A 14,863-nucleotide genomic window follows, 5' to 3' on the forward strand; every position below is an offset into this window, starting at 1 on the left:
ACAACAAACCTGTTAGTCATGGGCAAGTTGTGCACATTCTTTCATGGCTTCTGAAATGGGCAATAAGATAACCCTTGAAATCTATTGGTTTCTTGTATCCTCACTTCCTATTTGTTTCACCTTTGGGGAACATCAGCACACTCATAATATCTTGGAGGAATTTTGGGTGTAACACAAAGCTGAAACAAATGACAGCTTGTCACTCCCTGGCTCTTTGGCACTTTTTCTCTTTACATTATGTTTGTTTACTGAAGTAATAAATGTGAGGGAATTACAATGTAGCATTTCATTAAAGGTATAATGAGTTTTATGAAATAGATAAATAAATATTACAAACATAGTTCCATCAAATTTTTTTCACCTATGGACAGAATAAACATTACTACGGATGTTTAGAATATGCTGTTGTGCAGATGAACATTAAAAAAGAGTATAGAATCTAAATTTATAATTTCCACATTGGGCGGCTGCCCAAGTGCCCAGCTTAAAGAGAAACTTGATTACAAGTGCCATTTTAATGACCGGTTCGCTGAACTGAACAAAAATTAAAATTAGGTATCGGTTCTACTGAACCAGTGCAAACTGGCTGAATCCCACCACTGCTTTGGTGTGAAAGTTATAGATCAAAGATATAGTAAGTTGTACATCATAAGTTCTATGACAGAGGGGGGGAGCAGAATAATGCCTTTCCACCCCCTTCCAAGGATGTCCACAGGACCTGTGAATATGTTAGGCTACTTGGCAAAGGGAAATTAAAGTGACAAGTGGTATTAAGGTTGCTAATCACTTGATTTTAAAATGGGGAGATTATCCTGGGTTATCTGGGTGGGCCTGATGTAGTCACAAAGATCCTTTTTTTTTTCTTTTAGAGGGAGCAAAAAAGAGGACAGGAAGGGAGAGAGAGGGAGGAGAGAGATGAGAAATATCAACTCATAGTTGCTTCTCTTTACTTGTTCATTGCTTCTCATACATGCCTTAAGGGGGGGAGGAGCTCCATCTGATTCAATGACCCCTTGCTCAAGCCAGCAACCTTAGACTCAAGTCAATGATGCCACGCTCAGGCCAGCGACCCTGCACTGAAGCTGGCAACCTTGGGGTTTCAAACAGGGAACCTCAGCATTCTCAGTTGATGCTCGAACCCCTGCACCACTTCCAGTCAGTTGTCACAAGGATCCTTAAAAAAAAACATTTTGTGCCTGACCAGGTTGTGGCGCAGTGGATAGAATGTCGGCCTGAGATGCTGAGGACCTAGGCTTGAAACCCTGAGGTCGCCAGCTTGAGTGTGGGCCCATTGGGTTTGAGCATGGGATCAGTGGCTTGGGTGTGGGATCATAGACATGACTCATAGATGCTGGTTTGAGCCTAAAGGTTGCTGGCTTGAGTAAGGAGTCAGTAGCTTGGCTGGAGCCCCTTGGTCAAGGCACAGATGAGAAAGCAATCAATGAACAACTAAAGTGCTATAACAATGAGTTGATGCTTTTCATCTCTTTCTACCTTCCTGTCTATTTCTCTTTTGCTAAAATATATATTTAAGTTTTTAAATTAAATTTATTGTGGTGACATTGGTTAATAAAATTACAGTTTTCAGGGTTAAAAAAAGTTTTTTACAAGGATCCTTAAAAAAATAAGAGTTGGTCAGATTTGTGAGATGGACCCAACCTTCCATTGTTGGCAGCCAGCAACCAAGGGATGCAAGTGGCTTATGGAAGCTAGAAAAGAAGATAAATTCCTCCCCAGAGCTCTACCAATACCTGGATTTTAGCCCAGTGAGACTGTTGTCAAACTGAACTCTAAGATAATACATTGTATTGGTTTAAGCCACCGTCTGTGGTAATTGTTAGCACAGCAAAAGGGAATGAAAACAATCTACATTTGAACTTTGAAGACTGGTCTCTGTCTAGATTACTTTCTTCCTTTTATTCTTTTCCTTTTGGTCTATGCAGAAGAGACAGCTCATTGTTACTGATATATTATCCTACTGGGCTGTAGGTGTTCATTGTGGGGTGGGGTATATGAAACATTACTGTGGTTTTAACATGCACTCCAATACAAAAAGATTTGCCAATCCCTCATCAACTCTCTACCTTGTTCTCATCCCTTCCCTTCTTCCTACTTTTTCCATAGAGGAAATTTGTCATTTTAATTTCTGGTCTATTCTTGCACTTCTTTCTCATAAATGAGCAGATAGGGGAGTTTTCTTATGTTCCCTTCTTTCTTACACAAAGGGTAATATTTTGCCTTTAAGCAAAATTTTTTTAAAGTCCACTGAATTTAATGCAATAAGTCTACTTAATCTTAAGCAAATGCTGTTATGCTTACATACTTGAAATGAATTAAAGATTGAGACTCAAGGTAACTGAAACAGCAGTTAACTTCCAGGAAGTTCGAATCCTTATCTGGAGTTGGGTTACATACGTATATAGTTGGTCTTCTCTTACAGAGCCTGGTAATTCAGTTCAATAACTTTAATAAATAGAAGTAGCAGGGAGCTCATACTGCCGAGTTGGCACAGACAAATCAATTATTCCCTTTTCAGAGGCTCATAGGGTGACAGATCTGTGTTCCCAAGTCCCTGAATCCTAAAGCCCTCACTTAGACGTCTTGCCTAACATTGTAACAAGATCGCAGTGTTGCTCTCTGAGCCTCAAGAGGAGCCCAATATTATAAGATTGTTCCACAAAAAAAAAAAAAATGCTCTTCACAGCAGGCACTTCCCTGGCGATGTACAACCCTGCCCAAAAGGGCCAGAAACAGAATATCACAACCAAACCTATCTTTCCCCTTAAGTGGATCTTCCCGGTGTTTGGTCACCCCTAACAAACCGGTAACAAGAACCCTCCCATCTTCTGCCTGTAGGAACGAGTATCCCCTGGATCTCAGGCCGTTTGGATTGACGTTACTTCCGGGAAAAGTAACCTTTCTACGGCGGTTGCAAGCCTGGAGAAGTCTCGCGACACTTAATCCCGCGAGATCTGCTTGCTCACTCTGGCGATGACATCCTCCTCCTCCTCCCCGCCGCCTTTCGGCAATCTTCGCCAGTTCCAGCCCCGACCAATCTGCACTCAGATGGCATGGATCAGGATTTCCCCCCGAACCCCGGTCCACGACGGGCGTCAGGCGGCAGCGGCGGGGTGCGAGCTGCTCGAGGCCGATGGTAGCGGCACTGAGGGAGGCCACGGGCTGGCGACGAGCAGTGAGCGTGGGCGGAGCAGCGGTAAGCCAGCTGAGTAGCGGCTCGATTGTTCTGGCCTGGCTATGGCGCCTCTCCTCCCCCCCGCCATGGCTCCCCGTGTCCCTGCTCCGCTCCTCTCAGTGAGCGAAAGTGGCCGCCGCCGCCGCCGGCCCAGCGCCCGCAGCCGCCTCAGCGCCGCCGCCATCTTGGGGTCCCAGGAGCCGCCGAGGGAGCGGGCTAGGAGTGTCCACGCCCAACGCAGTCACCGGCCTACGGCCTCTGAGGGCGAACCGCGGCTCCACCGTCGGCGGGGCGACCCCCCCCTCCGGACCCCGCCCGCACCCCGCCCCCCCTCCGCCGCCGCCGCTGCGGCGGCGGGGCCAGGCAGCCCGAGGTGAGGCGACTAGACGTGGGCGGGCGAACGGAAGGGGGGTTGTGTAGGCCCGGTTGTGCCCCTCTCAGCGGGCGACGACTGGGCCGCGTCTTAAAGGGGCCGTCGCCCCCGGCCCTTGGATTTGTTGGGTTAGTGGGGAGGATGGGTGTGAACACTCTACGCAGGGTTGGGACCTCAGGGATCTGGGCCTTGGCCTTGTCCTTCCTCTCTCATACCTCCGGAGACCAGGGGTCACGCAGTGACCTCAGCCAGTCGAGGAAGCCCGTGGGGCGCCCACATGTGGGGAGTGTGTTAGGCCAGGTGCACGTGGGACCCGGTGGGGCGGTGTCGGGCTAACACGTGTGTGGGTTTGGGGGTGGGATGGGGCAGGGCGGGCGCTGGTTGGGCTCGAGTGGTAACTCGGGGGGTTATACCTGTCCTTTAAAGCAGTTGAGATCTAAGGGCTTGGTGGTGGGTGAATTTATGAGGAGGAAGCTGGGGTATGGGGCTACGGTGCATGCTGCTTGTTGGTGTTGGGTGGGGGCAGCCTAACACGTGCACAGTCTTAGGAGTGTGTAGGTGACACTCCTGGTCTTTCAGGCTTTCGTAGGGCGTCCGTCTAGGCAAGTGTCATTCTATCTGACATTCCTTCTTGAGCTTGATGATGAAAACTACTACTTCCGCAATCACTGAGGGTAGAAGCCCCCTACAGTTTGGGAGTGATAGAGCCTAAGAAGGCACTCACTATTTTAGTTAACAGCCAACTCTGTCGAATTCTTCTTTGATTCATACACTTGAGTTTCGTGTTCCTATACTTGGTAAGAACAGGAGAGGGAATTAGGGGGTGACCTCGCTAACATCACTAGTAATCAGCTTACTTTTCCCCATCTGTGATGTCCGTGATTTTCTTTTCCCAAGGAAATTTTCATTGTGGTTTACTAGTGGGGGCTTTTAATTCATTTTTTAAAAAATGTAACTGCTTTATTAACATACAATTCACATGCCAAAAAACTCACTTTTTTTGGAGTGTACAATTCTGTGATTTTTAGTGTGCTCATAGACTTGTACAGCTGTCACCACTGTCAGATTCGCCACACCAGAAAGAAGCCCCTTTAGCAGTCACTCCCCATTCCTCCACACCACAGCCGCTAGCAACTAAGCTATTCTCTGTCATTGTAGATTTGCCTATTCTGGATATTTTGTATAAATGGAATCACATGTGTACTTTTATGACTGGCTTCTTTTAACATGTTTTCAAGGTTTATGTTGTAGGCATGTATTAGAATTTTGTTCCTTTTTATTGCCAAATATTTACATTCATATTGTGTTTTATGCTTGAAATTGGCAAACTTTTCATATAAAACAATTTGAGATTATTATATATGTTAAAAGTTGTACCTACTATATTCTAAAGTGAATTTGTTTTTTAGGATTAAATTCCATTATTTAAGTTTACTGTGTTCTTTTCCTCTACATTTTTGTTTCAGAATAATCCAAACCAATTTTTAAAGATCTTTGTTTTTTGATGGGAAATAACTGTTAACAGCAAAAATGTGATTAGAAAAGTGTATGACTAATAAAAACATTTTGAGTACATCAAGGTGGAACTGTGATTGTCTAAGCAACAGCTCATAAACAACGGTGTTATAATTTCACTTAATAATTTGTCATAGTTCTACTGAGGAAAGGTATCATATCAGCTTCTGACTGCTGTTACTTGTGTAGACATCGGGCTAGGAAAAGACACCTCTTCTGCCCACAAGAAAGTTAAAAGTGGCTTGGGGATTTAACCTGTAAGCATACAAGTTTACACAAGACATAAATGCTGGGATGCAGTGGATTTTAGAGAGGGCAGAATGAAATAGTGTTAATAGGAGACTTTGACTTTTGTAGGAAAAATAAGTGAAATTGATGAGAAGTTTTAAAGGTGCATCTTAAGTATAGGGATCCTCAAGTTATAACACATTTCCAGTTCCTACAACAGTGACATAACCTGAATTTTGGTATAAGTCGAAACACACCCTAGCCTAAGTCACTTACCTATCCTAACACAGTTGTAAAATCATAATTTAGAACGTAAAAACACAACTAAGCCACAGAAAAAGAAAAAGGACCTAAATATATTGTACTGTGGACATAAGTATACTGTACTTATTCACAGAAAAAATGACCAAAAAATGAGTAATAAAAGTTCCTTACCTTTATTTTTACAGTTGGCTTGTACACTGGAAGGGGCCAACTCCCTCACTCATATCCTGCATTACTGTGTATTCTTCCTCTGTGCCCAACCAAACTAGTTTGCCCACGTAGTCCGTAAGTAAGACGCTAATGGTATAAGCCAAAACATTCACGTCTCAAATTTTTAAAGTTTTTATGGGTCTTGGCTGGTTGGCTCTGTGGTAGAGCATCGGCCAGGCGTGTGGAACTCCTGATTCAATTCCCGGTCAGGGCACACAGGAGAAATGCCATCTGCTTCTCCACCCCACCCCCTCTCTCTTCTCTTTCTATCTCTCGTTCTCTTTCTCTTTATTTTTCTTCACCTCCTGCAGCCATGGCTCAATTGGAGCAAGTTGGCCCAGGGCACTGAGGATGGGCTCCATGGCCTCACTGCCTCAGGCCCTAAGAAGAGCTTGGTTGCTGAGGCTCACGTGGGAGTCTGTCTCTGCCTCCCCTCCTCTCACTGAATAAAAAAAAAAAAAAGTTTTTATGGGAGTGAGTAAACTCAAAATATTGTATGTTCAGACTGTCTAACCAGAGGACCCCCGTATAAGAATTTTGAAATGATAGGCTATAGCAGGCAGAGGATGAAAAGAGCATTAGTTGCTAATACTTACTTAAACACATTTTATGGGCACGAATCCTAATCATGAAGGCTTCGATCCCACCTCCTGATAACATTACCTTGGTAGGATTTCAACTTGTGAACTTGGGGAGGGCACAAACATTCAGACCATGGCTGTACATTAAGTCAGAAATTCACTTAGGCATTGGATTCACTTGCTAATGATGATACAGTAGGTTTGCTTAGGATTGAAAAGTTGGTCATGAAGATGTTTATTGCCTGTGTTTAATAACTGCATAAGAGGCCCTGGCCGGTTGGCTCAGTGGTAGAGCGTTGGCCTGGCGTGCAGAAGTCCCGGGTTTGATTCCCAGCCAGGGCACACAGGAGAAGCGCCCATCTGCTTCTCCACCCCTCCCCCTCTCCTTCCTCTCTGTCTCTCTCTTCCCCTCCCGCAGCCGAGGCTCCATTGGAGCAAAGATGGCCTGGGTGCTGGGGATGGCTCCTTGGCCTCTGCCCCAGGCGCTAGAGTGGCTCTGGTTGCAACAGAGCGACGCCCCGGAGGGGCAGAGCATCGCCCCCTGGTGGGCGTGCCAGGTGGATCCCGGTCGGGCGCATGCGGGAGTCTGTCTGACTGTCTCTCCCTGTTTCCTGCTTCAGAAAAATACAAAAAAAAAACAAACCCCCAAACAAACAAACAAACAAACAAAAAAGAACTGCATAAGAGATTTTTGTACATGTTAGGTCAGAAGTAGAAAATCAGTAACAGTAAATGTAGTTGACAACTTAAATATTAAAAAATAACAGACCAAATGTTACTCAGATTTGAATGGACTAGAGGACAGTGAGTAAACTGTGTAACATGCTTTTATAAACCTTCACTACCGAGGGTTCACAGACAGCCTGTGTGATGGTCTCTAGAGAATGCAGGGTTCTTTTTGTGTGTGTGATAGAGACAGAGAGGGACAGACAGACAGGAAGGGGGGAGAGAGATGAGAAGCATCAGTTCTTCGTTGTGGCACCCTATTTGTTCATTGATTGCTTTCTCATATGTGCCTTGACCGGGGGGGCTACAGCAGATCGAGTGACCCCTTGCTCAAGCCAGTGACCTTGGGACCTTGGGCTCAAGCTGGTTAGCTATGTTTAAACCAGATGAGCCCGCGCTCAAGCCAGTGACCTCGGGTCTTCAAACCTGGGTACTACACGTCCCAGTCTGATGCTCTATCACTGTGCCACTACCTGATCAGGTGAGTGTGCAGGGTTCTTATAATTATTTTATTTTTTAAATGAGAGGAGGGGAGATAGACTCCCACATGAGTCCAAACTGGGATCCACCAGGCAACACCTATCTGGGGTCCATGCTTGAATCAACTGAGCTATCCTCAGCACCTGGGGCCAACACTAAAATCAGTTGAGCCACTGGTGGAGAGAGGGGAAGAGAAGCAGATAGTTACTACTTGTGTGTTCCCTGATTGGGGATCAAACCTGGGATGTCCACATACTGGGCCAACGCTCTACCCACTTGCCAACTGGCCAGGGCTACAATTTTTTTAGTATTTATTTTTTTGATTTTAGAGAAAGGAAGGGAGAGCGAGAGAGAAATGTCAATCTTTTCCTGTATGTACTCTGACTAGGGATTGAATTTGGCAACCTCTGTGCTTCAGGATGATGATCTAACCAACCAAGCTATCTGGTCAGGGCCTTTATATATATATTTTAATGTGCCCTGGACCCCTTTGCAGTCTAAAGAAGCCTGTGAACCTCTTCTCAGAATATGACTTTTAAGTCTATATAGTTCAAATAATTAAATTTATGATCTAAGAAATGTACTTTTACTATTGAGTTAAATAACAAACTAATGATAGTCCTGCTAATAATATTGCTGTGGTGTGCTGCCTACATTCAGAATTGAAGGAAATGCTAATTTCAGTTATAGTTTAGTGAAAAGGATGTAAATTTTTTTCATCCTAATTCATGGGTCCATAGTTTCAAGATTCATAGTTGGTATTTTTTTGTGACAGAGACAGAGAGAGGGACAGTCTGGAAGGGAGAGAGATGAGAAGCATGAATTCTTCGTTGCGGCACCTTAGTTCATTGATTACTTTCTCATATGTGCCTTGCCTGGGAGGCTACAACAGAGCGAGTGACCCCTTGCTCAAGGCAGTGACTATGGGGTCATGCCTGTGATCCCATGCTCAAGCCAACGACTCCGTCCTCAAGCTGGTGACCCTGCGCTTGAGCCGGATGAGCCCCTGCTCAAGCCAGTGACCTTGGGTTTTAAACCTGAATCCTCTACATCTAAGTCCCATGCTCTATCCACTGTACCACCACCGGGTCAGGCAGATTATGGTCTGTTAAATTCATGTTCACAGAAACATGACTTTTTTTTTTTTTTTTTAAATTTTTTAGTGAGAGGAGGGGAGGCAGAAACAGTTCTGCATGCACCCGGACCAGGATCCATCTAGCAAGCCCACAAGGGGGGTGATGTTCTGCCCACCTGGGGCGGGCTGCTGCTCCGTTGTAACCAGAGCTGTTTTTTAGCGCCTGAGGTGGAGGCCATGGAACCATCCTCAGCTCCCAGAGCCAGCTCACTGTAATCAAGCCATGGCTACAGGAGGAGCAGGGAGAGAGAGAAGCAAGAAGGGTAGGGGTGGAGAAGCAGATGAGTGCTTCTCCTATATGCCGTGACTGGGAATCGAACCTGAGATTTCCACACGCTGGGCCGGCGCTCTACCACTGAGCCAACCAGCTAGGGCAGGGGTCGGGAACCTATGGCTCGCGAGCCAGATGTGGCTCTTTTGATGGCTGCATCTGGCTCACAGACAAATCTTTAATAAAAAAAATATATATTAACATTAAAAATAGAAAACATTCTCATGTATTACAATCCATTCATTTCCTACCGCTCATGTTCATGGTTGTGGGTGGCTGGAGCCAATCACAGCTGTCCTCCAGGAAAACACCAAATTTTTATTGGATAATGCGTAACATACATGGGTCGTTGTATGGCTCTCACGGAATTACATTTTAAAATATGTGGTGTTCATGGCTCTCTCATCCAAAAAGGTTCCCGACCCCTGAACTAGGGCCTGAACGTGACTTCTTACAGGAATATCAAAGATAGTTTAAGGAGAAAACTGGTTGTATACTGGAAAGACAATGGTTGTGGCGATAAAAAGACTTGAGTTTGAGTCCTGCTTACCACTGAGTAAGTTACAGAACTTTTTTTGAGTTTTAGTTCTCCTTATCTGTAAAATGGAGATAATAATTTTTAGTTCTTAGATTAAATGACATATTAATAAACTTTTTTTTTTTTTAAGTGAGGGAAAGATGGACAGATAGGGACAGACCGACAGGAAGAAGCAAGATGAGAAACATCAACTCATAGTTGTGGTACCTTAGTTTATTGAGTGCTTTCTCATATGTGCCTTAATGGTGTGGGGGGTGGAAGGCTAGCTGAGCCAGTGAGCCCTTGCTCAAGCCAGCAACCTGTGGGCTCAAGCCATCAACCTTTAGGCTCAAGCCATCATGGGATCATGCCTGCACTCAAACTGGTGAGCCTGAGCTCAAGCTGGATGAGCCTATGCTCAAGCTGGCAACCTTGGGGTTTTAAACCTGGGTCCTCAGCATTGCAGACTGATGCTTTATCCATTGCACCACCTCCTGGTCAGGCTGAAACAGCATATTGAATGTTGATTTATTTTTATCTCTGAAGAAATAAACATACCAAAGGCTGTCACAAACATTTAGTTTTGATTTAGAAGAGGGGAAACTTGTTATGTAGTAGGAAGGAATAATATGTATGACATGTAGAGTTTTCTCAGGGTATTCAAGTAGAGTTCACCTTTTGGTCATGGTACTAAAACTGTTCTTAATTCTTGTGAAAGAACAGATAAGGTGCCTTCAGTTTGCATGTGATGACTAGCTTTTCAGGGTAAGTTAGTAGCTAAGTAGGATAAACTGGGTGAATCTCATATTGTTGTGTATAAACAGAAAAATGGCTAGTGACCATGAATATGGTAAAAAGAATAGTAGGCCAAGTGGTCACTTGGGAATGTTGCCTGAAAGGCCAACAAAATATCAGTCATTCCCAAGAGAGGTATGGAAAGTAAAATTTAAAAATGGACTGCATTATCTCCATACGAAACCGCAGTAGACTATTCCACTCTTAGACTATTGAATGGGTTCTAATTGTACCTCAGGGAAGAGCAAATTAAGCAAGAGGGAAGTTTCCAGAAAACAGCATTATAAATGATGTAGGCAGTGGTGAGGCTTTTGTATGAAGATAAAGAAATGAGACTCGACTGACCAAGCCGTGTCGGACTGGGACATGGAGGACCCAGGTTTGAAATCCCAAGGATACCAGCTTGAGCATGGGCTTATCTGGCTTGGGCACGGGCTCACCAGCTTGAGATGGGGTCACTGACTTGAGCAAGAGATCACTCACTCTGTTGTAACCCTCTGGTCAAGGCACAAATGAGAAAACAATCACTGAACAACTAAGGTGCTGCAACAAAGAATTGATGCTTCTCATCTCCCTTCCTTTCTGTCCCTGTCTCTCCCTCCCTCTGACTCTCTCTCTGTCTCTGTCAAAAAAAAAGAAAATAAATTAGACCCTACAGTGGAATTATGAAGACTGAGATAGACTGTGATTAAATTGTATTGAATTAGGAAAAGCATATATAATAATCCTGGAAAATTAGAAGTAGCTTGAAAGAAGAAAATAGTTTGACAGGACTTGAGTAATGAATGAGTGACTCCATAAAAGGCAGAGACTTTTGTGATCCAGTCCTAGTGCATTTCAGGTCAATCAGACATTTAATTAATGATTTACCTTGTATCTAATGCTAATAAAATTCCTTGTTCTGTTCATTCATTCAATAAATATTTATTGGAACGCCTGGTGAATACTTTTTGATCTTTCCAGTAACAATTTGCTGAGCATCTGCCACACTCAAGGGACTATGGTAGACTCTAAGGGTATATAGCGGATCAATAGAGTTGTAACATTATGTATGGAGGGTACAGAATGGCTCTGCAAAGATGCAGTTATTCAAATTTGAAGTGTTGTGGAGAAGTATTAACCTAAATATTTCTCTGAGATGCCAATATGCCTTACCTAGGGTTTTAAAAACAAACAAACATTGAAACATTTTTTTCTTTTATTTAAAGGCCCTACTCTGCCTTGTTGACAGAAGCATTGTAAATCTGGTGGCAGTGTGGTATGACCAAACCTTTTCTGGGTCCTAGAGTCAGGTGACCTGGGTTCAAATTTTGGCCATCTTATTAACTGTGGAAGCTATTTAAACTTCAACTTCTTCATCTGTTAAATTGGGATAATATAGTACCTGCTTCACAGAGATAAGTGTGAAAAAACAAAGAGTAAATGGAACTACTTAGAATGGTACCTGGCTGGCAACAGTGTTTTCAACAAGTGTTAGCTGTAATTATAGGTACCATTTTATTTTGACAGTTTAATCAAGAGTTTATAGGGTTTGCCTGACCAGGCGGTGGTGCAGTGGATAGAGTGTCGGACTGGGATGCAGGTTCGAGACCCCGAGGTCACCAGCTTGAGTGCGGGCTCATCTGGTTTGAGCAAACCTCAACAGCTTGGACCCAAGATCGCTGGCTTGAGTAAGGGGTTACTCGGTCTGCTGTAGCCCCACGGTCAAGGCACATATCAGAAAGCAATTAACAACTAAAGTGCCACAACGAAAAATTGATGCTTCTCATCTCTCTCCTTTCTAGTCTGTCTATTCCTCTCTCTGACTCTCTGTCTTTGTTAAAAAGACAAACAAAAAACGGTTTATAGGGCTTTATAGAAATCAGGACGTTTTTGTTATGAATAGAAAATATCTCAAATCTTTTTTTAGGTAGGGCAGAGAAAAATATACCAATAAAGAAAAGAGGAATTATGCATTAACCTTTGTGGTTATATAATGAATACCAGTAGATCTTAATATAAATATTTTTCTATTTAAGATTATAATTCAAAACAAGGAGCTGGTGTTTTTGTAACATAGAACTTTTTAGTTCAGGCTCTAAAATATTTCTATCCAGGATGTCATTCTAATGTTCTAATACTTTGGCCTTTTTTTTTTTTAAGATTTCTTTTTTATTTATTCATTTTAGAGAGGAGAGAAAGAGAGACAGAATTGGGGAAGAGCAGGAAGCATCAACTCTCACATGTGCCTTGACCAGGGAAGCCCAGGGTTTCTAACTGGTGACCTCAGCGTTCCAGGTCGATGATTTATCTACTGCGCCACCACAGGTCAGGCTACTTTGGCCTTTTAAGAATCATTCTCAGAATATAATAGTTAGGCCAGACTTCTAGAGCAGGGTTTGGGAAAGCTTTTCTCTAAAGGGTTAAGTAATAGATCATAGGCTTTGCTAGTCTTGCTTTCTCTGTTGCAGCTACAACTCTCATTGTCGAATGAAAGCAGCCTTAATCAATATGTGAATAAGTAGGGCTGTGTTTCAAGAACACTTTATTTATAGACATTGAAATTGTATTTTTTTATAATTTTCATGTGTCATGAAATAAGATTTGCCCCTCAATTATTTAAAAATGTAAAAACTATTCTTACCTGTCAGGGTTTACAGAAACGGACAGTGGGCTGGATTTGATATGCAGACCATACTGTGCTGACTCCTACTCTAGAGCCTTGGCTCTACAACTCCCTGGTGAGGTGATCTTGTGCAAGTTAATATAAATATTAAACCTTAATTCCATCTTTTAAATATGGGATAATAATAGTATTTATTTTATACAGAGAGTTGTTAGAAATAAGTGAGGTAATCTATTTGAAGCACTTAGCACCATCCCTGACACATAGTAAGTGTTTAGTAAATGCTATGTATTATTATAATCTAATTGAACCCCCTCATTTTACAGTGAGGCTCTTGGGACCTTGAGAGGATAGGATAGCTGATTTTTCTAAAGTCTGTTTATGGCATTAAACTCATGGACTTTTTTTCCCTTTTTTTTCTTTTTTTTTAGTGAGAGAGAGGAAGCAGGCAGGCAGACAGGCAGAGAGAAAGATGAGAAGCATCAACTCGTAGTTGTGTCACTTTAGTTGTTCCTTGATTGCTGGCAAGCCTGTGCTTAAGCTAGATGAGCCTGCGCTCAAGCCGGCGACGGCTGGGTTTCAAACCTGGTTCCTCAGCGTCCCAGGTCAATGCTCTAGCCACTGCACCATCACCAGTCAGGCGAAACGCACAGTTCTTGACTTAAGCTTCTCTTTCTACCCAACCATGATGCTTTCATAGAGGACATAATTCAGTTAAAATATCATACCATTTAATTCAGTTTAAATACTGCTTGATAAAAACTATTCTATTGTATTCCATCATGATGGATACCTGGTATTATGCGTTTATCAAAACCCATAAGAGAGGCCCTGGCCGGTTGGCTCAGTGGTAGAGCGTCGGCCTGGCGTGCAGAAGTCCTGAGTTCGATTCCCGGCCAGGGCACACAGGAGAAGTGCCCATCTGCTTCTCCACCCCTCCCCCTCTCCTTCCTCTCTGTCTCTCTCTTCCCCTCCCGCAGCCGAGACTCCATTGGAGCCAAGATGGCCCGGGCGCTGGGGTTGGCTCCTTGGCTTCTGCCCCAGGCGCTAAAGTGGCTCTGGTCTCGACAGAGCGATGCCCTGGAGGGGCAGAGCATCGCCCCCTGGTGGGCAGAGCGTTGCCCCTGGTGGGCGTGCCAGGTGGATCCCGGTCGGGCGCATGCGGGAGTCTGTCTGACTGTCTCTCGGTTTCCAGCTTCAGAAAAATACAAAAACAAACACAAACAAACAAAAACCCATAAGAGAGCCTTACCTGTGGTGGCACAGTGGATCAAGTGTCGACCTGAAACGCTGAGGTCGCCGGTTCAAAACCGTGCACTTGTCTGGTCAAGGCACATATGGGAGTTGATGCTTCCTGCTCCTCCCCTCCTTTCTTTCTCTCTCTCTCTCTCTCTCTCTCTCTCTCTCTTTCTCTTTTTCTCTCACTCACTCTTTCACTCTCCTCTCTAAAAGGAATTAAAAAAACAAAAACAAAAAACAAAACAAAATCCATAAGAGCCTGCCTGGTCAGGGCACATACGAGAAGCAACTACTATGAGCTGATAATTCCCACTTTTCCCCCTTCTCTTTCTTTCTAAAAATAATAAAATAAAATCTTAAAAAAAAAAACCATTGGGCTTTACAGCACAAAAAGTAAACTCTAATGTGTGCAAATCAAGCAAAAATCATTTAGGAGGTATGGGATTTCAGAAAGGAATGCAAACTGACAAGAGAATCTAATTGAATTACAAATGTATGAAACTTTACAGGGGAAGAGGGTAGTGTTGACCTAAGTAACCTAGGAAATAAGTGGAATCTAAGACAAAAGCAACTGCACATCAACACTGTTTAATTGATAAAGTTGTATCCCATGGGGATACAGATTAATCTGATACTGATATATACAGTGGTCATGGTGCACTTTTGACCAGTCACAGGAAAGCAACAAAAGACGATAGAAATGTGAAATCTGCACCAAATAAAAGGAAACT

At 43.6% G+C, this 14,863-nt stretch overlaps 1 protein-coding gene across 6 annotated transcripts in view; it reads left to right on the forward strand.

Moving 5' to 3' along the window:
- The first annotated feature begins 3,089 nt into the window (after window positions 1–3,089).
- The window catches only part of INO80 (INO80 complex ATPase subunit), a 174,984-nt gene continuing 163,210 nt past the window's right edge, over window positions 3,090–14,863 (forward strand). The window contains exons 1-2 of one of the 6 annotated variants that reach the window (XM_066344246.1): window positions 3,091–3,566; window positions 5,759–5,862. The gene's annotated coding sequence lies outside the window, so the exon portion shown is untranslated. Of the gene's footprint in view, window positions 3,567–5,627; window positions 5,863–12,579; window positions 12,596–14,863 lie in introns of those variants that run through there. The other 5 variants (XM_066344251.1, XM_066344245.1, XM_066344248.1 and 2 more) reach the window with 5 other exon arrangements.

Source organism: Saccopteryx leptura, chromosome 6 (assembly GCF_036850995.1).
Source record: "Saccopteryx leptura isolate mSacLep1 chromosome 6, mSacLep1_pri_phased_curated, whole genome shotgun sequence".
NCBI classification, from domain to species: domain Eukaryota; kingdom Metazoa; phylum Chordata; class Mammalia; order Chiroptera; family Emballonuridae; genus Saccopteryx; species Saccopteryx leptura.